The 23,576-nt window shown below is 34.9% G+C and overlaps 2 long non-coding RNA genes across 2 annotated transcripts in view; one reads left to right on the top strand and one right to left on the bottom strand.

Moving 5' to 3' along the window:
• Nucleotides 1-23,576, bottom strand: part of LOC116664299 — a 140,076-nt gene that overhangs the window by 32,193 nt on the left and 84,307 nt on the right. The gene's annotated exons all lie outside the window — the stretch shown is intronic.
• The window catches only part of LOC116664300, a 345,391-nt gene that overhangs the window by 271,053 nt on the left and 50,762 nt on the right, over nucleotides 1-23,576 (top strand). The window lies entirely within an intron of this gene.

The raw sequence follows: 23,576 nt of genomic DNA, 5'->3' as shown, positions 1-23,576 counted from the left end.
GCTGAAGCTAGGTGAGAGATGAGACTTCTTCTCTGTTCTGTGGCCATCACCACCTTATCAAGAGTGGGTGATCCCAAGTCATTGGAGCAGAAGCCCTGAGTGTTGGGCCCAAGCTGGCTCTGTTCCCTTTGAGTGTGTTTCCCCCTGTCCCTGTACTAGAAGTCTTGCCCCAGAGTGTGGTGGGGCGGAGAATTGCTGAATCAAGGAGAGCCTGTGTGGGCTCTGCTCTTGTCAGCTGCAAACAGGTCTGAGCCTTCTTCAATGCACTGCTTTTTCTGTTGTCTGCAGTTATTTCCCTTCTACTCAGGTGCAAGATGCCTTTGTCCCTCACAGCTAATCACACTCTTGCCCTGTTGTGGAGCCCATCACAGGGCAGGGAAGACCCCCATGGACTCTCGGCATGTATCAACATGAAAACTGTGCTGGAGCAGCTGCCTTCAGAGATCTATGCTGCTTCAGATGCACTTCTTGAGTAACTGACAACAATGGCCGCCACCACTCCAACCCAGGTTCTGCCCTGGGACTGGGTCACCTCTGTGTCCCACAGCTGTCTTTTCCTCTGTTGTGGACAGAGGAAAAGACAGATCCAGTGCCTTGCTGTGACATGGAGTGAGTAGGGCCAGAGCATTTGCTTAGCTTGGGCTAGGACACCTGCTAAGGTGGTTGTGGAAAACTAGAGCAGTCTTTTCTCCATCATGCCTCAGGGCAAGTCAGCACACTCACACTCATGAGCAGAGTCCATGCTTTCCCTAGACCTCATGTTCATCCCAGTGATCCTCCAAGAATCCAAAGGGCTTGTCTTACCCATGTAGTAGCTCAGGACTGGAGCACACAATCTGCAGATCTCTCTAGGTTTGTGTCCACTTGTGTCTTCTCCCTTTACCTCAGTCCCCTCCCAGGGGCACAGGTCCCAGCCCAATTGCTTTTCTTCCCTTCCTTCTTGATTATGTATATATCTTTCTTACAGCTTTGGTCGTATAAAAGTCCTTCTGCGAGTTCCCAGTTCGTTTTCAGTGAGAATTGTTCCACATATATGTGTACTTTTGATGTGTTTGTAGGAGAAATTGAGCTCCACATCCTCTGACTCCACCATCTTGATTGATCTCTCTCCTATGCAGTATGTATTAATTAAAGTCTGCGTTTCATCTTGTATTCTCATACCTTCATCTGATGGTATTTTTTATTTGAGTGAACTATGAAGTTTATATCAATGATGTATATACTTCTTTCAGTGGGGTTGCTAGTTTTCATTTTACTTCATAACTGATGACTTTTTCTGGCTTCCTCATCTTGAGAACCTTATAAAAATTTGATTCTTTTCAGTCATCATTTCCCTTTGGTTTAGCCCCAGGACCTCCTTATCATTCCTGAAACCAGCTACATGTGCTCCTGTCTTGGCCTTTTTGCTGTTTCCTCTGCCATGAAAGCCAGAATTAGATTTTTAATTTACACTAAGAGCACTATGTTTTTCTTTTTTCTTTAATTTTTTATTGTAGTAAAAACACTTGAGATTTAACAAATTTTTAAGTGTACAATACATTATTATCTTTATACACTATGTCGTACAGCAGATCTCTAGAGTTTATTCATTGTGCATAACTGAAATTTTATAACAATTGAAAAACAACTCCCATTTCCCCCTACTTCCCACCCTTGCCAACTCCCATCTTACTCTCTGATTCTGTGACTTTAACTGTTTAAAATATCTTAGGTAGGTGGAATCATTCAGTATTTGTCTTTCTGTGTCTAGCTTGTTTCACTTAGAATAATGTCCTCCAGGTTCTTACATTATTGTCACATATGGTAGCACTTCCTCCTTTTTAAAGGCTGGGTAATATTCCATTGTACATATAAACCACATTTACCCATCAATAGACATTTAAATTGTTTCATATCTTGGTTATTGTGAAAATGCTGTGTGTAATATGTTAGTTTAGATATTCCTTCAAGATCTTGATCTCTGTTCTTCTGGATATATATTCAGAAGTGGGATTTCTGGGTCATTCTGTCTTTTATTCTTTTGAAGAAACTTGATACTTTACTTTATAGTAACTGCACTATTATATATTCCCATGAACAATGCACAAGGCTTCCCCTTTCTCCATATCCTTAGTAACACTTGTCTTAAAAAATTTTTTATAATAGCCATCCAAACAGGTATAAGATGGTATTTTATGGCTTTGATTTGTATTATCCTGATGGTTAGTGATATTGAGCATCATTTTTTATACTTGGCAATTTGTATGTCTTCTTTGGAGAAATGTATACTCAAGTTTTTTGTCCATTTTTAATTGGGTTATTTGGGGGTTTTTGCTACTGAGCTATAGGAGTTCTTTATGTATTTTGGATATTAATTCCTTATCATATATAGGGTTTTCAAATATTTCCTTCTAGCACAAGGGTTGCCTTTTCATTTTGTTGATTGTTTCCTTTGCTGTGTGCAGCTTTTAAGTTTGAAATAATTTCACTTGTTTATTTTTAATTTCATTGTCTGTACTTTTGGTGTCACATCCAAAAAAATCATTGCTAAGCTAAATGTCAAAAAAAATTCCCCTATATTTTCTCCTAGGAGTTTTACAATTTCAAGTTTTTAAGTGTTTAATCCATTTAGAGTTTATTTTTGTGTATCATGTAAGATTAGGGTCCAATTTTGTTCTTTTGCATGTGAATATCTATTTCTCCCAATGCCATTTTTGTAGAGACTCTTTTCCCCACTGTGTTCTTGGCACTTTGAGAAAATCAGCTGATTAGATGTGGGTGGATTTATTCCTGTGCTCTCCATTGTATTCCACTGGTCTCTATGTCTTTGTTTATGCCAGTACCATACTGTTTTAATTACTGTACTTTATAATATATTTTGAAATTATGACTTGGGATGCCTCCAGCTTTGTTCTTTCTCATGGTCACTTTGGCTATTCAGAGTCTTTTGTGGTTCCATATGAATTTTAGGACATTTTCCTATTTCTATAAAAAAATACCATTGGGATTTTGATGATGATGGTGTTGAATCTGTAAATCACTTTGGATATTTTGGCTATTTTAACAATATTAAGTCTTCAAATCTGTGAAAATGAAATGGCTTTCCATTTATTTGCATCTTCTTTCATTTCCTTCATCAGTGTGTTGCTCAGTGTACAAGTTTTTCACCTCTTTAATTATATTTATTCTCAAACATTTTATTCTTGATGCTATTTAAAGGGGATTTTTTTCTTAATTTCCTTTTCAGATAGTTAATTGTTACTGTATAGAAATACAAATGAATTTTGTGAGTAGTTTTAATATCTTGAATCTTACAACTTAACTAAATTTGTTGTTTTTGTGGAATCTTTAGATCATGTAATCTGCAAACTGATCATTTTACTTCCAGCTGAAATCAACTCAGTATTTTTGAAAGTCCATACCGTATTGTATTAGATAAATGAAGACAGACAGACTTTAGGAGTGTTGGTTGAAAATAAATTGGAGACATAGTTATCTAGGCCTAGGAAGTAGCTAAACTATTTGGTAATAGAATAGTAAGATAAACAAAATTGTGTTCTGCTTGTCTTCATTGAAGACCTAAAATTTGGGTTTCCATTCTACCTAAAATTGATAGGAAGCCTGGAGATGAAATACAACTAAAGGTCTGAACTGTTTATGTAATCTTAGAGGGATAATATTCCCCTGTATATTATATTAGTAAGTTATAGAATAAAATCAAAGTCTCTTGATCCAAATTCTTAGTATTCTATTAGTAACTACATAACTACCCACATGGACATGTCATACAGTTATTAATTTAACATATAATACAGAATTGACTGAAAGTCTGCTAAAATATTTTATACTAATTAATATAAAATATTACTAAAGAGAAATGAAATCTAAGTTCATTTTAGACACATGCTTAATATGTTAAATCCAAGATTTACATTAAAACATGAATGAATTAAAATCTTTATATTCTAATGTCAGTGAGTTTTATATTTCTTTTTTCCTAAGTAAGTTTCAGGTGTACAACACTATAGTTACATCTGTATACACTACATAGTGATCAAATCCTAAAGTCTAGTTACCATCTGTCACCATACTGTTGATCCCTTTCAGCATTTTGACTTACCCCCAGCCACCTTCCTATCTGTAAACTGCTGATCTGTTCTCTGTATCTATGAGTTTGTTTTTGTTTGTTTTTAGATTCTACTTATGAGGAAAATCATATACTTGTCTTTTTCCTTCTAATTTATTTCACATAACTCCCCCAAGATCAATTCATGTTACCACAAATTACAAGATTTCCCTTTTTTATGGCTGACTAGCATTCCTTTGTGTACATATACCATATCTTTATCCATCAGTGGAAAATTAGGCTGTTTCTGTATCTTAGTTATTGTATATAATGCTACAATGAATATTGTTAATTAATGTTTTTGTACTCATTGGATAAATACCTAGAAGTTGAATAGTTGAATAGCATATGATAATTCTGTTCTTAATTTTTTTTGAGGAATCTCCATGATGTTTTTCATAGTGGCTACACCATTTTACATTCCCACTAACAGTATATGAGGGTTCCCTATTCTCTACATTCTCTCCAGCACTTGTTACTACTTGTCTTTTTGATAATACCCATTCTCACTGGTGAGGTGATATCTTACTATGGTTTTGATTTATATTTCCCTAATAATTAGTGATATGTAACATCTTTCCATGTGCTGTTTGGTCATCAATATATCTTTGAGAAAATGTCTATTTAGATCTTGTGCCAATTTTTTAATCATGTTGTTTGCTTTTTTGTTGAGTTGTATGAGTTCTTTATATATTTTGGATATTAATCCCTTATCAAATATATGATTTGCGAATAGCTTCTCCCATTCAGTAGGTGGCCTTTTCATTTTTATTATAGTCTTCTTCACTGTGCAAAAGCTTTTTAGTTTGATGTAGTTCCACTTGTTTATTTTTGCTTTTGTTTCCCTTTCCTTTGGAGTCAGATCCACAAAAATAATTCTAAGATTGATATCAGTGAGGTCACTGCCTATGTTTTCTTCTAGGAATTTTGTGGTTTCATGTCTTATATTCAAGTATTTAATTCGTTTTAAGTTAATTTTTGTTTATGGTGTAAGAGTATGGTCTTGTTTCATTCTTTTGCATGTGGCTGTCCCGTTTCCCCAACACCATTCATTGAAGAGACTGCCTTTCTCTGTATGTTCTTGGCTCCTTTGTCATAAATTAGCTGATTTATTTCTGGGCTTTCAATTCTGTTCCATTCATCTATGGACCTGTTTTTGTACCAGTATGACATTGTTTCAATTACTATAACTTTGTAATATAGATTAAAATCAGGGAGCGTGATACTTTCAGCTTTGTTCTTTTTCATGGGTTTTTCAGTTATTTTGGATCTTTTGTGGTTCCATACAAGTTTTACAATTATTTGCTCTAGTTCTGTGAAATATGCCATGGAATTTTGATAGGGATTGTGTTGAAGATTGCTTTGGCTAGTATGGATATTTTAACAATAGTAATTCTAATCCATCAGCACAAAGTATCATTCTATTTATTTCTGTCTTCCTCAATTTCTTTCATTAGTGTCTTATCATTTTTAGTGTATAGGTCTTTCATTTCCTTGGTTAAATTTATTTATAGATATTTTATTATTTTTGTTGCAATTATAAATTGTATTGGTTTCATCATTTTTTCCATTAGTTTATCATTTATGTATAGAAATGCCACAGATTTCTAGATACTGATTTTTCGTCCTGTGACTTACTAAATTCATTTGTTAGTTCCAACAATTTCTTTTTTGTTGGAGTCTTTAGATTTTTCTCTGTAATGTCAATAACATTTGCAATGTCATCTTCCTTTCTGATTTAGATGCCTTTTATTTATTTTTCTTGCCTAATTGCTGAGTCTAGGACTTTCAGTGCTATGTTGAATAAAGGTGGCAAGAATGGGCATCTTTGACTTGCTCCTGATCTTAGAAAAAAAGCTTTCAGCTTTTTATCATTGAATATGATGTTAGCTGTGGGTTTTTCATATATGGACTTTATTATGTTGAGGTACATTCCCTCTGTACCCACTTAATTGAGAATTTTTATCATAAATGGATGTTGTCAAATGCTTTTTCTGCATCTATTGAGATAATCATATGATTTTTATCCTTCATTTTGTTAAGATGCTGTAGCATATTGACTGATGTGTGGATATTGAACCATCTTTTCATCCCTGGAATAAATCCCACTTGATTGTGGTGTATGATCCTTATAATTGAATTCAGTTTGCTAATATTTTGTTGAAGATTTTTACATCTGTGGTCTTCGGAAGTGTTCACTCCTCTTCCATTTTTTGAAAGGGTTTGAGAATGATAGATATTAAATCTTCTTTAAGTGTTTGGAAGAACTCATCATTGAAGCAGTGTGGTCTTGGAATTTATTTGTTGAGGGATTCTTCATTAATGATTCAATCTCCTTACTAGTAACTGGTCTTTTCAGGTTTTCTATATTCTCTGATTTCTTGTATTTCTGTAGTGTCAGATGTAATGTCTCCTCTTCCATTTCTGATTTTATTTATTTGAGCCCTCTTTTTTTCTTCTCTGTTAGTCTAGCCAAAGGCTTCTCAAGTTTTACATTTCTTAAACAATTTTTCTTTGACATATTACACTAACTCACCTTTCATTGGTATAGGATAACTGAGTAATGGGTTAAAGAGAATACATTCAGCTTATCTATTTGGTGCTCTGACACAGTCATCTATTTAGCACCAAAATATGAAAGACTTGAACATGATTCTACCTTATTTCTGAGGGAGTTCTGCCCCAAGGACTTATAGTACTAAAAAATTCCACTCCTTGCCCTCGCTAGCAGGCTCAAGAATCCTAGCTCTACCTCAATTAAATTAAATTAAATAAGGCTATCACTCATGCCAGCATTCTTTGCCACACATCACTTATAATACCACTGCCACCCTACTGGACCACTGACTCCCTAGGCTCAGTCCCACATTCTCAGCTCCATTTTCCCACATTCCCTTTTCCTAAACCATTTCACCAAGGTATTACCATTGTCTTGCCCACACTCACTGCTTCAACCCTTTGAAAATTTGGCTCCTGTGAGAACTGGGGAGAGTGAGTGTGGGTGGATGCGGTGACCAAGTTGTCATCAGTGGGTAATATAGCATAAACAAAAATCAATGGTCTTAAACCTGAACAGGTCTAGATTCAAATTATGCTATGTCTTGCTTTACTATCTGTCTAACTTGGACAAGTTATTCATGTATTCTTCGACTCCATTTGTTTTTTTAACAGATTAAAATGAGAATAAAAATACTGCTTCCACAAGACTGTTCTGAGGAGGATGTGAAATAATAAATGTGAAGCCATAAAATAAGAATTATGTGTTCAGTAAATTTCAGTTTCCTTCCACACTCTTGCTGTCAGTATAAACCTAGAGGCACCAACTGCAGACGGTCAATGATTAAAAGCAATTGCTCAGAAGACTTCACATTCCTCAGGGCACTTGACTGTACACTTTGTGTGTTTATTTATGTAAATCATACTTCACTAAAGCAAACTTTGAAAAGGGGGATACTTGAAAACAAACTAAACACAGAATGGCTCTAGCTCTCTCCTGCTACCTGATTTTTCTCACTAATGGATATACAACCTCTTTTTATAAGCACCCTGCTTTCTCAAACAGAGATTGGAGAGTAATATTTTTACAAGTTTCAAAGAGTAAAAAAGGCCTTCCTGAAACTGCTTAGACTCAGAATATCTTATGACTACCACTGTTATCTTCAAAGTGAAAAAAATGTTAGTGTGCCCTCAAGGATATCATACGCTGATTATTAGATTCTGGCTGTTTTCTGCCTGCTACTCTGCAGTCAGTAGAAAGGTACCCTACGATGAATAAGGTGGTTACTTCAATAAGTTTTGCTAGTTGATCAGCACTCTGGAAAATATATAAAACAAATGAGCACATAATATTTCAAGTGATCTCTGTGTTAGACAGACCCATGATCTCCCTATTTCCCATCATTCAGGTGGAACATTTTAATGGTATCAACTAACAAAATATACATGCATTCTATAAAACATGATATTGATTCACTCTGACAATATTTTTTCCTATATTCAATCTAGCTGCTGGATCTCTCATTTTTTATATATTTAGAGGTGTGTATTTTTTTTTTTACTTTTCTTTGAGATGAAATCTCTTCATAGCACTATTATCAAATTTTACCACAGATTTGAGCTTCTGTATGTTTCTCTATACATTTAGAAAGATGCTGAATTTCATTGGTTCAAAGTTTTTATTTTCCAGTTGGAATTGTAAAGCAGAGAAAGTATTTTATAACAACAAATTTTTCATTTTTTATTTGTCTTGCTTAGAGGTGCACTATGATTTATTTCATTCCTCTTTTGGTTACAAGATTTAAAGATACAATAGATAAAACACACTCTAATGCATTTTTTCTAGTGCTTGTGTCTTCTTTAGAGCAGGTTTCATTTAATTTTTTTGTATTAGGAATCCCAGGCAATCTCATTTTTTTGTTTTCAGTTCTCTAAAATGTGGATAATCAGGTAGCTTAAACATTCTTCTGAAAAAATAAGGCTATGTTTTCTATACTATATTTTGGATAGTTTGGATTTTATTCTGTACTTTGTGTCCTATATTTTGGATAATTTACCAGTGGATAATGGCATGTGGTTGATGAAAGAACAGTTGGTTTTTTGCAGCAAAGACAAGTTATTAAGATCTCAGTGGAGGTCAATTTTCACTCCCTGTGGTGGCAAGTTGTCTGACCATATGAGTCAGGAATCCTGAACTATACCTCTGTCCTATTTCTGCCTACACTAATTCCATTTGTTCATTAAGACAAATCTTGTATTTTATCTCCTTTATAAAACCTTCTCACTCTGACCATAACTACTTTTTTCATCTGCTGAATTCCCCTAATATTGGTTTATCCATCCCTTATGGCACCCATCCTGATCTAAATTATAATATGGTTATTTGTAAACATGCAGAATTTCGCTCAGTAGATTATAAAGTCCTTTAGCAACATAACCATCTCTAACCTACCATCTAATTCCTCAAAGCATCAAGTATACTGCCATATATATATATATATATGTATGTGTATATATATGGATATGTATGTGTATATATATGGATATGTATGTGTATATATATGGATATATATATGTATCACTAAACACATGTTTAGTGAATGGATAAGTGTGTGAGTAAACCATTTTAGGTAGATTTTTTTTCTAATAAGATGAAATTTATACATTTTTAAGAATAAAAATATGACATTTCAAACTATCTTTGTAGCATTTATTCAAATGCTTATTGTTAATAGTCCAGGCAAGTATAAATGCCACATAAATGCCAGAGCTACAATGGCCCATTGTCAGTATATTACACTTAAAGAAATATATGTCTGATTATGAAAGCTGTGGAGAATATTACAGAATTTTACTATATCCTGAAGAGTGTCACAAGAGTTTTACATAGTACATCATGTAACAGGAGTTCCTTAAAATACTCTAGATATTTCTTTCCCCACAATATCCCATCCATGGCTTCCAATAAGAATCTTTGATTTTCTCCATGGAGTTCTTTTACAGGTAGGACTGCCAAACTACATAGTTCCAGAAGGTATGTGCACGTCATTATCCGTGTGAAAAATTCCTTCTGGAATTGTGCCATGTACCACCTGCCCAGCCATATGCAGCATCCCTGCAATCATACTACTCCCCATTCATTTAAACTTTCTCTACATCATATTACTTGCACACAAAATCCTTACACATGACTAAGCCATCTGCAACCCCTAAGAAGATCAGTTCCTTAGATAATCAGCTTTTCTCTTGAGGATTGATGTCCTTTGCAATTGTGATGAATAAGATTCTCTACATACAAGACTAAAATCAATTATAAGCTATATTCAACAAAAACATTCTAGATTTTCTTTCTGACTTTTAGCTAGAACAACTCATTCATTTACTCAATATCTGAAAACCTACTGGATGTAGGAAACTATTACTTTATTTTCATCATGTAGTATAAATGACCCTGTTCCTGATTTTAAGGAATTAAAGCTCAAGTAAGGGAGCCAAACACACAGGCAATTATATATGCCAAGTACAATTAGGAGAGTAGGCAAGCGCTATTATAGAAATACAAATGAATGAACTCATCAAGGCATGAAAGCCAGAGAAAACATTTTGAATAACTTTTCTTCATTTCTTTAACAAGTATTTATTAAGCCAGGTGTGGTACTAGGTACCGCTGCTACAAAGGTGAGCTAATCAGATCTGGTCCTTGCCCCATCTGTTAGAAACAGCTAAGTGAGCCTCTGAGAGGATTAATAAGGGTTCAAGTTAAGGAGTCTGGACTTTATCCTGAGGGAAATGTGGAACTATTAATGGTTTTTAAGGATGTGAATGGCAAAATCAGATTGTTACGCTACAAAGGTCATTTGCAATAGGGCAAGCAGAACAGGGAAAGACAAGTCAGAGAAACCAGTTAGAATGCTATGGCAATCATTTCACTATAGAATAAGCTTAGCACTGGTTAAGAAGTAGAACTGAGAAGTGACATCAGCAAGGTGAGGAAATAGAAGTTTTGTATTATAATCCCAACAAAACATTGATTTTGACAATTACTCACAGATGAGAGTACCTCTGTGGGAGTCTGGAATCCCAGCAGAGAGGTTCCAGCACACCACTGGAGTAAAAAATCTGATACTAGATGCACTGAAGAGAGTAAGAACAGTTTCACTATACTTGCATCACCCCACCACCAAAGAGGTACAGCTCAATGCCAAGAAACTCCCTTGGCCCCCCAATTTCTCCCATGAGGAAAAGTAAGAGCATAGTGAGTGGGTGAGTACCTAGCTTCTCCAGCTGTGTAGGACACTGCAAAAGAGGCCCATTTATTTTATTCTCCACCCAGAATACTGAGGTTATCTACATGACTCAGGGTCTGGTAGAGGTTAAGAGCACAACAGTCAGGACTGGGAAATCATAAAAGATATGTGGATCCTACTAACTACTTTTAAGACTGCATCAAAAAGCCTACCCATAAGCTTCTGGGGGTGCCTCAGCCGTGGAGTCTCTCAACTGGCCATGGACATCTCCAGTGCTCCTTGAATCTCATCAACACACTCCCAGCATGACCAGCTATCTATCTGTAACCCCATGGGCAGCAAGTACAAGCTTGTGCAGTTGGCTGGTGAGCATGAAAAGAAAGTTGATCCAGTTTTGCCAGATTGGGAGAAAGTACACAAACTTGAGCATTTCAGGACACTGCCCTAGGGAAAGAAAATAGGAAGCCGTCAGCCCTTAGCCTGGTTTTGCAGGATTGATGATTGCATACAATCATAAGAATTCCCACCAAAGAAGGAACAAGAAATGTTAGGAAAACCCACAGAAGAGATCTGAAAAGTCCCACAATACATAATAAGAATGATTGTTGAAGGCATTTCTTTCCCAAAGCCAGTCAGTAAAGACTGGAGAAAGTAATTGCTTCTTGAAATGCAGACAGCAACACAAGACTTCAAGGAATAGGAAAAAATTAAGCAAACTGACACCACCAAAGGAACACAATAATTTTCCAAGAACTGACCCATCAAAAATGGAGAGCTACAATTTATGTGATAAAAAATCATAATAGTTATTTTTAGGAAAGTTCAGTGAAAAGAAACAAAAAAAAAATTCAACAAAATAAGGAAAATAATACATGGACAAAACAAGCTTAATAAAGAGACAGGTTATTATGAGAAAGAAACAAACAGAAATATTAAAGCTAAAGAACAGAACAAATGCAATGCAGAGCATCAATGGCAGACTTTATTAATTAGAAGAAAAAATAAGCAAACTCAGAGACAGGTCATTTGAAATTATCTAGTCAGAGAACAAAAGAAAAATAATGGAGGACGACTACATGAAGTATGGCACTCCATCAAATAAAATAAGATACACATTATGGGAGTCCTAGGAGAGGATAGAAAGAGGACAGAAAGCTCATTTAAAGAAATAATGGCTGAAAACTTTACAAATATGGGGAGAGATATGAACGTTCAGGTACATAAAATTCATAGGTCCCCAGATTCAACCCAGAGATTTTCACCAAGACACATAATTAAAACTATCAAAAATCAGAATTTTTTGAAAGCAGCAAGAGAAAAGAAACTCTTCATGTACAAGGGAGCCCCCACAGGCTGTCAGTGGACTTCTCAGCAGAAACACTGCAGGCTAGGAGAGAGTGAGATTATATATTCAAAGTGTTGAAAGAAAAAAAAAAACTGCCAACCAAGAATATTTTGCCCAACAGAGCTCTCCTTCAGAAATGAAGGAGAGATCAAGACTTTCCTAATCAAACAAAAGCTGAAGGAGTTTATCACCACTAGACCTGCTTTAAGCTAAAATGAAAACATGATCATTGGTAACATGAAAACATGAAAATACAAACTAATTGGTAGAGGTTAAGTATATAGTCAAATTCAAAATATTCTGACACTATAATGGTGGTGTGTAAATCTCTTAAATGCATTATATAGATTAAGACAAAAATTATAAGTAACTGTAACTACAAAAACTTGTAAATAAATATACAATATAAAAGGATGTAAATTATGACATCAAAAACATAAAATACATGCAAAGAGTAAAAAAGTAGTTTTTATATGCAATCAATAAAATAGATTGTTATAACCATATGATGTTTTATGTAAGCCTCATGGTAACCACAAAGCAAAAACCTATACTAGATCCACAAAAGATAAAGAGAAAGGAATCAAAACATACTAGCATGGAAAATGATTAGGTCACAAAGATAGCAATAGAGGAGAGAGAAACAAGGGAACTACAGAACAGACAGAAAACAATAAGATGGTAATAGTAAGTCCTTATGTATCAATAATCACCTTAAATGTAAATGGATTTAATTCTCCAATCAAAAGACATACAGTGGCCAAGTGAGTGAAAAAGCAAGACCCAACTGCCTAGAAGAAACTCATTTCAGCTTTCAGGACATATATAGTCTCAAAATAAATGTAAAAATACATTCTATGCAAATGGAAACCATAAGAGAGCCAGGGGTAGCTATACTTATATCATACAAAATAGTCCTTAAGTCAAAAACTGTAAAAAGAGTTCAATTCATCAAGAAGATATGATGATTATAAATATGTACACCCAAATTGGAGTACCTAAATATATTAAGCAATTACTAACAGATCTGAAAGGAGAAATAGATAGTGGGGCAGTAATAGTAGGGGACACCAATACCTCACTTTCAACAAAGGATTTAACATCCATAGAGAAAATCAATAAGGAAACATTGGATTTGATCTATAGTTTGGAATAAATGGGCCTAACACACATATATAGAACACTGCACCCAATGTCAGCAGAATATACATTTTCCTCCAGAACAGATGAAACATTCTCCAGGATAGATCTTGTGTTTAGTCACAAAACAAGTCTTAAACAAGTTTAAGAAGGTTGAAATCCACAAATATTTTTTCTGACCACAATGGTTTGAAAGTAGCAATTAATAATAAAGGGAAAACTGGAAAATTCACAAATACATGGAAATCAATGCATTCTTAAATCACTAATGAGTTAAAGAGATAAAAATGGAAATAAAAAACATCTTGAATCAAGCAAAAAGGGAAATACAACACACCAAAACTTAGAAGATGCAGTAAAAGCAGTTCTAAAAGGGAAATTTATAGCAATGACCACCTACATTAATTAAAAAAAAAAAAGATTTCAAAAAAAAAAACCCACCTGACTTTACACCTCAAAAAAGTAGAAAAAGAAAAAACTAAATCCAATATTAGCAGAAGGAAGGAAATACCAAAGAACTGAGCAGAAATAAATGGAAATAGAGACTAGAAAACAACAGATCAATAAATTTAATAGCTGTTTTTTTGAAAAGATAACAAAATTGAAAACTATTAGCTAGACTAACCAAAAAAGAGATAAGAAAAAAATGAGTAAAATCAGAAACATAAGACATTATAAATGATACCCCAGAAATTAAAAGGATAGTAAAAGACTACTATGAAGAATTATATGCAACAAGTTGGATAACCTGGAAGAAATGGATAAATTCCTAGAAACACATAACCTACCAAGTCTAAATTATGAAGAAATAGAAAATCTGAGCAGACTAATAATGAGTAATAAAACTAAAGAAATAATAAAAAATCTTCTAATAAATTCCCAGGAGCAGATGGCTTTATAGAGATACTGTACCAAAATTTAAAAATTAAGACCAATTATCAAATTCTTCTAAAACTGAAGAGAAGGGAAGACCCCCAAGCTCATTGTAGGAGGCCAGCATTACCCTGATACCAAAGACAGACAAGGACACTACAAGAAAAGAAAATAACATGCCAATATCTCTGATGAACACAGATGCAAAAATCCTTAACAAAATACAAACCATATTCAACAGCATATTAAGGATGACAAGAGGAAGATGAACCTGTGAGGGAGACAGAAGGAGCAAATAGACAAGAAATATCAGAAGACTGTAAGCTCAAAGAATCCAAGGAAAAAGCTTCAGGTGTTCTCAGTAGTTCAATGCAGAACCAGAGCAAGGTTGCACTGGTCTACAATCAAGGTTCTAATAGGAGAACGATGGGAAGAAAAGGGGGAAAGAAAGTGTTTGAGGTGGCAGACCATGAAGGATAAGATGAATGAGGGAAAGAAATACACTAATAGAAAGGAAATAAACAGGGGAACAGCATAAAAACCAGGATTGGTTAAAGAAATGGTGTAGTACAAGAAACCAACAGAGACTGTGATTGAGGAATATTGTGTTTAGATTAGGAGGGTAGAAGTGCAGCGGTTCTAGGTGAGGATTACGTCTAGGGTGTAGTCATGAGAGAAGACAGCTAAAGGGGTAGATCGTTGAGATAAAGACTAGTGAAGGTGAGGGAGCCATGGCTTTGGGTAAGTGTATCCCTTGGAAGCTGAGTTCAGCCATGTTGAGATTTGATTTAGGTAGAATATAAAGAAGCCTGCGTTCCTTAACGCAGTTTATCACAGTGAGTAAGACACTTTATCTCAGGAGCTGAATTTCCTAAGTTGAAATCCTGGTTTTCAGTTTACTAATTGCATCCTTTTGGGCAAGTTATTTACATATGTCTTAGTTTTTTCCTCTGTAAAATGATCATAATAATAACAATATTTATCTCTAGGGTTAAAATTCCTAGAACAATGTTTGTTCATAGTGAGGTCTAAAAACATTAGCTACTATTATTTTAATTTATATTATAATGATATTATTAACACATGTTTAGATTTTTTAAGTTTCTGTTGCTTAACCAAAAGTAAACAAGGAAAATTGCAGACACATCTCAGTTCCCACCATTAGAAATGTGAGAACTAGAGAATATATAATAAATTATTATGGCAAGCTTATGCCTCAAAATAAGAAGTAAAGGCTCAACGTTAGCTTCATGGAAAACCTTTTAAATTTAGATATGCAAGTGTCATATATATGTTATATTCTTAGACTGAATACTGATTTATTTTTTTGGTGTAGGAGTGTCACAACTAGAAATTTTTTCACAGCCTCCAATGAATTTTTAATATCAGTAATGAAACTGATTACTTTATTTGGCTTCAGGTTATTGTCACTAAGTGAGAAACTAGCTCTGGAGTCAATAACAGGAATGGCTCATGAGTCCTTTGATTTTCCATCAGGCAGGTTGACTCAACTGGCTAGAACCTTTGCCATATTCAGATCTTTATAACTCTGTATTACTTAGCTTCAGTGGTTTTGGCTCACCATAATCTAACAAGAAAGGGCTAGCTAAGAGTTAAAAATACCCCTAGCAATTCCAAACGAATTAAAACTAAGCAGGTTTACAACACTACCCTTTCCACTGGCAGATTCAAAGGTTGCATTTATCTGATTCAAATGAAGTCAAACTCTTCTAATTCTTCTGACTTCCTACCACAACTGAATTTCAAAGTCTGAGTGCTTACTGATCTTTCCCAGTTATCTTTCTATTTATAAAAAGGGGAGAGACCTTATGCCTGACAAAATAGAATTACTATTTATTTTTTGAAAAATATAATTAAAGATAATCATAGTGCTCTGTTTATTCTCAGAGAGCCAACAATAGGGGTAGATAAATGGCCTATTCAAATGATTATGGAAAATTTATTTTGGAGAAATACTCTCAAGCAAATATAATGGATCATATCAAATTACATAAGAGATCTCTGATTAAAGTAGTTTATTACTGATAAGGATACATTTTGAAGCTCATGTATAAATTTATTCTTATGACTCAGGGTTGGGGTGGGGACAACTGTTAATGGTCCTCACATAATCTTATTGTGTGTGTTCATTGGTTGAATTATAGACCATCCCTAACTTTTATACAAAATGTATTTTAAATATTCCATACCATTCTTGGAATGTGAGAAAGTCAACTTGATTGTGCATATGTGTTTGGGGAGGGGGCACAGGATAGGGATGATTGGAGAGGGGCTAAGGATGTTCCATCTGAAAAATGAAAAAAATCCTTAATTTTTTCTCAGTTCTTAAATAGATACAATCATCAAGGATATATTTCCAACACTGCATTCATGTTCTCTTATTTTACTGTTTGAAGTCCAAGGTGCCTTCAAATGAAATTGAAGTTTTGCCACTTCTAATATACCTAATGATTTTTCTATCTTTCTACCACATATAATAAATTCATGACATCTAGAGGTTTAATTTCTAGTATCAAACATTTTATTTTTCTACTTTTTTAAATTAAAAAGATCAAAATGCAGGATAATCATCAGCTGCACTATCATCGCTGAACAAACAAAATAGTGAAGATTCCAAAACTGAACTATTTGGAGGCAGCCCTGGCCATCGTGGGAGAGCCCAAAACCAGGGATGGGAAAAGCAAAGATCTGGCATGTGAAGAGTCTTTTACAAATACCAGACACAAAACCGCAGGCTATTTGAATGTCAACATAATTGTGAAAATGCTGCATCATAATCTGTTTTTTTAATCTCCTATATTTCAATATATGCTTTCATTTGCTTTCTTTAGTACCTCTCACCTCACTGAAGTATGTTCCCCATGTACTTTAATCTTCTTCTTCAGTATATTCACGTTGGAATCCCTGGTAGATGGAATTACAGGCAGTGACTTTGTGCTACTTAGCCCCATCAGGATCATGGGTTCTATCTGCCTCTTTATTCCTCATGCTAGTCCAGTCAGTGATGGCTTGCCTTTTACTCACCATTTGGCTAGAGTATGACATTGTTGTTCAGAGTTTGGAGCTTTGGTCTTGCTAAATTTGATTATTTATCAGCTTGTCTTGCTAAATTTGATTATTTATCAACTTTGCTACCGATCTTCTAATCCTTTTCCCCTCTGTCTTCAGTTCTTACATCTGCTTTTTTGGACTCTGAACAGTGTTTGTGGATTCTCTTCATGGACTCAGTAGTAATTCTGTCCACACCTGCTTTGGCTAACCTACTGACTATAGCTCCTACTTGAACCTCAAAATATGTTTACTTTTCCCTTTGGCTCCCTTGGATGTGACCTCTGACCTCTTTGGCTAGAGCTGTTACAGATCCCTTATGTCTAGGTGAACTTCTATCCTGATTTGTTCTGGCCAAAATTTTTTTTCCCAATGTGACAGATATTTAAGAGCTTCTTCTTTATAAAATATAGGCAATATGTAGATATTTAAATATTTACCTTTTACAAAAATGGATCACTCCAATTTTTATATGACAGCCTATCTACCCTAACTAGATTTGGACAAGTGTGGACTTAATCCCAAGCAGGATAGTTTGCAACATGTATATCCACGTAGCCAACAGAAATCTAGCCATACAAGTAGTTGTTTTGACAAGGTAACCATCAATAATGATTGCATCTGTAAGAACTAATAGCTTCGTATTTTGCAGCTATACTGTTCTTAGGAAAGAATGGTACTTGGCAGGAAGAAGGGATACAGTTAAGAAAACTTGGACAGTGTGGTGTAGCAGTTAAGAGCATGGACTCTGGATTCAAGCTGCCTCAAAGTATTAGACACCTACACTTTAGTAACTTTGGGAAAGTTGCTTTGTCTCTCTATTCTTGTTTCTTCTAAACCTCTTAGGGTCTTTGTGAGTATTAAATGAGATAAAACATGTAAGTTGCTCAAGTTATGACAGGCACAAAGTAAGTGCTCAATCAATATTAAAAACAACTAACATTTTCTGAAAACTTATTCTGAGCCGGTACTCTTCTACACACTCTGCATTTTAATTCAGTTGATCCTCACAATGATTTTCTGTAAAATTGGTAATGTTAGAGATGATGACCCTTGGGTACAGAGAGGCTAATTAACTTGTCTGCATGATAGAAGTAGATGTTTAACCCCTGCATATGCTTCCTGAATCCACTGTCTTAACTGCTTCACTATACTGACCATTCATTAAAGTTCATTGCCCTTATTCCAATTTGTGGATTTCCATTTTGAAAAGCAATCTTTCTAAATTCTCTGCAATCTAATTTTATTACATTTTGGGGGTCTCTATAGCTTATTTATAACAGCATTTTCATCACTGAATTTCACTCTTCTCTTGCCTCTAACTCACTGACTTCCTCCTTTTTGGTATCTACTCCTATACAAATTCAAGTCTTGTTTGAGGAGGATCAGTGCTACTTAACCGCTGAAGCTGTAAGCCCCTCGATAACCAGGAACATAAAAACAACCAGTGCTGTGCTGAGAACGCTTTATGGGCTCCATAATTTTTTCAGACGGATGCTTATATAACTAATGACTTCAGTTTATTTTAAGAACAATGTATGAGGTTTGAAGCCTCTTATGAATACAGAAAGGCTATCCTAATGCATTATTTAATATATCTTCTGATGAGGTTCATAGAGATTCTAGCTTTTCCTAATTGCTGCCCTCGTTAAACAATAAAGAACAAATTGATCTTTATGTAATGGCATGAATATAAATTCAGTCATGCCTAGAACACTATCCCAACCCTGGCTTTTATTCTGCCCCTTAGCTGCCAAAGGAAGCCGGAAAGTAGATACTCCAGGAATTATGACAATCTAAATTATTCCAGTCTCCCAACATGGCCTGCTGGCACAATGAGGCCATACATACTCAGGCTGTGCACTCTGATGTTGGCTTACTAGACTGTCTTTAATTCCCCACAAAAAGTCAGTTATGCATAAAGAACAATTCAACTGAAACTGGAGTGTTTTCACTGATAACAGCATTTCAGGGTGACAAGCCAGAGAACGGGGCACAACAGAACCTCCTCTTGCTTACTGATAGCTCAGCTAGATAGTTTTTATTAGTGACAGAGGAATGGATCATAATGTGTGTTCAACAATCTGAATGTAATCATCTTTGAGGCACATTAGATGATTTCTATGTGTGATGCCATCTTGACAACGTGGGCAGGACTGAAATTTCAGGTTTTTCTCAGTGAGGCATTCTTTTTTAGTTTTTAATCGAAGGGACGGAGGAGCAATGGATTTTTTCTGGCAGCTTTGAGGCATTTCTTCCAGAAAAAAATTGTCAGTGGAGGAGTATAGGCAATTTGAATTCGAGAAGGTCAGTGAAGAAACTGGAAGTGCCCCCTTCTCTATTTAGCACTCTATCTCCTAAGTATCACTAGTCCTATTTGTATGTGGTAAAAGCAATGTTCAGCAATGTTCAAGGTCAAGGTATGTATGAGTAAAATGATTCTCTTTAAGCCAAATATAGGGTAGCTCTATTAGAAGACAAATTATAGAGCTTATTATTAAATGACCAGTAATGCTGGAGCTTTTATAATGTGAGAAAATAATTCTCCCATGCCTTATCCCAAAATCAGCTGACATTATATTATTTAGTGAAAGATGTGTTGCCAGATTTTGTAAAATATAAATTCAAGCCATAGCCCCAGGACAGAAGACATGAGGAAACAATTTCTCTATTGAGAGTTTTTAAATAACAGGAAATAGTAGGGCTGTTACTAATCCTGGTAGATAAATTTCTTAGAACTATTATCCATACTTTAGGCTAGTTTAAATGGATATCCATTTTTGGATACCCATTTATGGATAATGGATACCCATTTAAACTAGCCTAAGCAGAAAAAGGAATGCTTTGACTCATCACAGTGGAAGAGAGGAGTGGATCTATCATCTGGGAAAGCTGGTTCCAGGGACCCAAGTAGTATCATCTGGCTCTCTTCCCCTCTCTCCATATGTTAATTTTGCCTTTCCTTGTATTAGTGATGAGAATGACCATTGGATGCCCCAAATCCATATAATCACAACATCCAATGCAGTTTAATAACTATACTGGAATGGAAGTACGGCTACTTGCTTATATATCAGTATCAAGGCAGAAATCTTACTTGCTAGGTTTGATTTATATACTAATTCCTATAGAGGCTGGTTGGTGGAGTATGTTAACTTATAACTCCATTAATATCACATGAAATAAAGGAAGGGCACTTAAGCCAAACGTTACTAAAGGGGCTTAAGTGATGCTGGCAATAAAAACTCCACGAAAACAAATAAATAAAACAGGTGTTTACCATTCTGACATATTCAAGGACAGAGGAGTTATTCCTTATAAAATGTGATCTGGGCCATCCTTAAAACCAGAGAAGAGAGACCAATTTGCCTTGTGCTAATATGAATTTGATACTTAAGAGTTATGATACCTCAAGCATTTATTAGGTCAGGAGCAATATCACAGTCAGTATGGTTTACTAAGTTTCTGGATGTAAAGATCCTGTGGAAGTCAGGAATTCAAGATTGCAGTAGTACTGGATGTCAATGAAGGGCACATTATTAACTTTCTTAAATTATAGTGGAGAATGATAAATTGACCCATACTTCTATTTTTATAAACACTACAGCTAACAACATGTTTTAATAGAAAAGGGGTAACTAAGAGATTGGATTGTGTGCTTTATTGCGGACTGGTTGCCCCAACCTGTAGAGAAATATACCTGATTATGCCACATAGAGGGACATCTAGACTGAGGGCTACAGGGCTAGAAGGAGATGTCAGAGCATGAGATAGCAACCTACTGTCCTCCTAAAGCTTTGTACTCAGAAGCAAGTCATATTGGCTTCAGTAGACCAGACAACCAACAGATGACTCAAGCATCTTAGTACACATTGTTGTCAACATAAGAGAAAAATTAAGATTATTAAAAGTCTGTCTAGAGACTCCTTTTTTCTCTGAGACATTTTGAAAGTTTGAGATGATGGACTCACAAGAGTGGAAGAACAATGGATGAACATTGAGAAGGAAAAAAGAATGACCTGTTATCATGAACCCATGAGTTCCCAAATCATTGCCTTTTCTTCTCAATTCTCTAGGAACTATCTAAATGCAGCATTTGAGCAGTAACCTCAACATAGTGCATGATACATAAGGCTAGAAAATTTATTTTCATAATTTTTACTGAAGTACAATCAGTTATATATCAATTTCTGGTGTACAGCACAATGTTCCAGCCATGCATTATATATATATTTTTCATATTATTTTTCATTAAAGATTATTACAAGATATTGAATATAGTTCCCTATGCTATACAGAAGGAATTTGGTTTTTTTTAATCTATTTTTATAAATAGTGGCTAACATTTGTAAATCTCAAACTCCCAAAGTTATCCCTTCCCACCCTCTTCCCCCCAGTAACCATAAGGTTTACTATGTCTGTGAGTCTGTTTTGTAGATGTTTACTATGTCTGTCTTCCATTTGGTAGATGAGTTTATTGGTGTTGTCTTTCTTTTTTTAGATTCCACATATGAGTGATAGCATATGGTATTTTTCTTTCTCTTTCTGGCTTACTTCACTTAGAATGATGATCTCTAGGTCTATGTTTCTGCAAATGGCATTATTTTATTTTTCATGGCTGAGTCATATTCCAATGTATAAATACACTACAACTTCTTTATCCAGTCATCTGTCAATGTACATTTAGGTTGCATCCATGTGTCTTGGCTGTTGTATATAGTGCTGAATAGATTATGTTATATGTGCATGTGTTTATGTGCTCTAGAGCACCCAGTAATAAATGATTTCCTTAAGAGCTTCTTTAAAGATCCCCAATGAATTAAATTACACAAATGTTAAGGATTAATTCTACTGGGAAGCTGCAAAGAAATAATATAGATACTAGAAACATCATAAATGTGAGTATATGAATATAACTTTAAAAGGAAGCCATGACATGTACTTAAAATTATTTCTCTTGAATGAGTATTTGCCTAAACACCTAGGCTATTTACTAGGAATGTGTCACAATACTAAATAGTGATTAATACTATCAGCACAACTGAGCTACTGTATATGGATCTATTTTATTTCTCTAAGAGTTACTTTTATGGCAAATGAAATAAGGTAGTGACAGACAACACAAATGTTATACTCATTTAAACGTTCAGAAAAAGAATGGAAACCAGAACTCTTACTCTTAATTGCTTAATTATTAGTGTCAAACTTTACTGAATTATTGGCAAAACTAGTATTGATTTAAAGCTTCAATTTATTATACCTCTATTTCTATTAGGAAGAACATAACGTACTCAAACATGTTTTATGTTACAATGAAGAATCATATCTGGTGAAATTCCAACAGAATATAAAATATCGCTAACATTCTCCTTGCTATTAAAATGTATGCACCCTGAAGTGGGCACAGTAAATGAATGCTGAATCAAAGAAGATGTAGAACACATGAAAATATGTACCTTGGTAGTATATTAAGTTTTATAACTCCCTCCTAAAATAGATAGAAAATTGTAATCAGAATATAGGAATCAAGGACGTTATTTTGTTATTATAGTTTCATTGATTTGTGACTTATGGGTTTAGGCTTTTCTGGTGCTCAAAGTGAGAAGAAAAAAAAAAGAAAATACAGGAAAAATAATTCCGATGTGCTATAGTAGAGTTGTGTAATTGTGTATTGGTGCAGTTTCATGGGTTTATAGCATCCACATCATGGAAGCCATAGCAACAGCCACAGCCTCCCTCATAGCACTGAAATTGCAAGTCCCTGGTGCCATCGCTCCATTTAAACCAACATGAGAGAATTTATTTTATTTTTTAAATAGATACATAAATCATTTAATAAAGTAAATCATTTAAATAATTTAAAGAATGAAGGCTGACAGTCTCCCTCTTGAGTCTTCACTCAGTGTTAATCCATGGTATCTGTGTTTTAGGGACTCATCAGATGGTATTGTGTGCCCATTCCACCACCTCGCCAAGTTCCTCACATCCCTCTGGTTCTGTATCCAGACTCTAGACAGAGTAGCAACAGGTGGCAATGTTGTTCATGTGTGAGATCTTTCCCATCATCACCACCACCACCACCACCACCCCAAGTACTCTTTCAAGACCTTTGAGCTTGAAAATCTCTCTTGGTCCTCGAGTTGGCTGTAATCAAAAGAGAGTACTTGCAAGAGGGATGGAAAGGGAATACTTAAACAAAGGATTCCACTTGAGAATGCCGCAAAGTGTATATTAATCACAAAGAGCCTAATGCATAGAATTTCATGAATTCTTAATATGAGTTAATTGTTTGATTATAAAT

The sequence above is a fragment of the Camelus ferus genome, chromosome 6 (genome assembly GCF_009834535.1).
Source record: "Camelus ferus isolate YT-003-E chromosome 6, BCGSAC_Cfer_1.0, whole genome shotgun sequence".
Taxonomy (NCBI): Eukaryota; Metazoa; Chordata; class Mammalia; order Artiodactyla; family Camelidae; genus Camelus; species Camelus ferus.
The sequence above is the reverse complement of the archived record's forward strand: the minus strand, read 5'-3'. Positions and strand labels throughout refer to the sequence as shown.